Source organism: Microtus ochrogaster, chromosome 2 (assembly GCF_000317375.1).
Source record: "Microtus ochrogaster isolate Prairie Vole_2 chromosome 2, MicOch1.0, whole genome shotgun sequence".
NCBI lineage: Eukaryota > Metazoa > Chordata > Mammalia > Rodentia > Cricetidae > Microtus > Microtus ochrogaster.
The window spans coordinates 87,224,417-87,226,925 of record NC_022010.1 but is presented as its reverse complement, the minus strand read 5'-3'; positions in this window follow the sequence as shown (position 1 = coordinate 87,226,925).

Here is a 2,509-nt window from a genome sequence, read left to right as displayed (position 1 = left end):
GAATCCAATTATGAGTGAGTACATCCCATGTTCATGCCACTTCCCAGGCATCTCTTTTCTTACCCTTTCTCTCAAACTCATTTTCTTCTACCTCCTCTCTGGTTGAGGTGACACAATAAAGGATGGTGTTTCTAAGGAATGATTATTCCCGAGGACTTTCCAAGGTAGGTGTCAGTTAGCCTGTGTTGCTTATCGGGAAGTATAAAGGTTTCATAACTTGTCCTCCCTGGGTTAAACTGATTGTGGCTTTCTCTTCTCTTTGATTGGGTCCACGCAAAACTGGGGAGTAGAAGTGAGCTATGGAATGATTCTGACTGACTTTGCATTTTAAGTTTATTCAGAGTGTTGCACCTTTTCAGTAAGAATTATAAACAATGTAAAACGAGATGCTACACTGTTTTGTATTCAAGTTTCACTATCATTTTTATTTTTTAATTTTTCTATATGACATACAGTTTTTTTGGCTTAGACAAGAAAGCATTTGGAGAAAGCAAAAAATTAAATAAAAAAGAAAGCATTTTTATAAAGAGAGCAACAAGACATTTTTAGAGCATGTGAGTAAAATTCATTACGAAAACAAAACAATAAGAAAACACAGGTATATAAATCACTTATTTGGAACGTACAGAGACCTATAACAGAGGCTGGGTGCCGTCTAGCATATTGCTTTCCACAGGGACTGGCATATACAATGAGCTTGGGAGTATATCCAGGATCCCATTGTTGCTTACCACCTGGTTTTAAGGGAATCATGTATTCACCGCTCAACTTTTTCTCAGACTACAGAGACAAAGAAATGGCTCAATAGATAACAACCATTCATATGAAGACAGGTTCTTACTTTAATGTGGAACAGTTCTTCTCTTAGAAAATTTATCAACCAAAGTACACAAATTGAGTCTTGTTTATTTTATTGCAATTAGGCCCTAAGTGGACATTTTCCACACCATTCTTTAAGAAATAAACAATAAGGTAAGTTACTTTTTGCACTATTTATTTTCCCAATATGAAACTAATTAGTGAGCTCATTCTTTTAACATCTGTCCCGGTTGTTCAGGACTTATTTTTTTCTACCGAGATTAAGGTCATTGTAAGGAAAAATAGAACTTAAGAATCTAATAATAATAATAATAAACCCACAAAGCATGTCTGAAGAACTAAGTAAAACCAATAAATAAGTCATTTTCCAAGAGTCCAGTGGTCTTCAACTTCCTTTCTCACTTCTCCACATGGAGGTTGTGTTGGTTAGTGTCAGTTGGAAATCTTACCCTAAAATGGAAATATATTAGCAATGAGTCAACCTCAAAGGGTTCGTGATGAGTTTGAATAAGTATTCTGAGTTCAAAAGTCTGTTGGGATCTTAGCTAAACCCCACTATCCACTAACGCAGACGAATGTCTCCGGACTGGCTTGGGTCCAGTATTGCATCAGTATCTTTGGTTCCTATCAGGATGTTAGCGTCCAAGTTCCCCATATCACTTAAGTTTAACATTTTTTCCATGCATGCTCACTGTGGGTTCATTCTTTACAGAACTCAGTGAAGCCGAAAATAAATTTACAAATACAGAAGATTTGCAGCAACTAACAGTGTCTATGTCAAGAGTCAAAACCACACTAATTTTAAAGCTTTATTTCAAGGGAATATGGAAAACAAACTCGAGGGGAAAAGATTGATTTTTATGACACCTTACAGAAATAGATGGCAAGAAGTAAAAATAGCACTCAGTTAACTCATTATGCATATTAAGTTACGTTTGATAAAGATTTATTTTTTAAATAAGTTATTAGCTCTTTGGCTTGCATTGCCAAGCAAAATTAATCCGTTATTTATTTCTCATTTTATCATAATCCTAAGTAATTTTTAAAAAATGACATGGGAATTCAGACTTCTGGACATTGATAATCCTATTTCTAATCTTTAAGACATTCCTTATTCCATACCAGACAACGCTGGAAGAAGCTTCTCTTCATTCCAGAGTAATTAATTCTCTAGTCTTGACAACCCCAAATTCCATACTACTGTGTAAAGAACTGAATACATGATAGAAAAGTGGAAAACAGAACAGGCTCTTAAAAAATCCTGCAATAAACCGCCATTTGTTGTTCTTCTAATTTTTTGGTGTAAATACAGTATTTGACTCAGTAAATTATTATCAGTGGATGACGAAAACAATTAAAAGAAAGATTTCTACAATAATAACAGAATGTGAAACGTAATAACAGATGTTATTTGCTCATGACATAGGGATAGTGTGACTTTACAAAGGAGGAATCTGCCTGTCAGTCTCTTAAGAGAGTTCAATGTTAGTGCCATCTTAGAACATAGGATTATTAACTTGATTGTTAATTAACAAGGCCTTTTTTGGATATTTCAAGATGGAGCATGTATGAAATGGTGCAAAGTCCTATTAAGTTTGTTGAATGCAACAATAGTGCTCCCTCCTCTTTTAATTTTACTTTTGCTGACAGGGTTATACAATATAGCTCAGGTTGGCTTGGAACTCCCAAG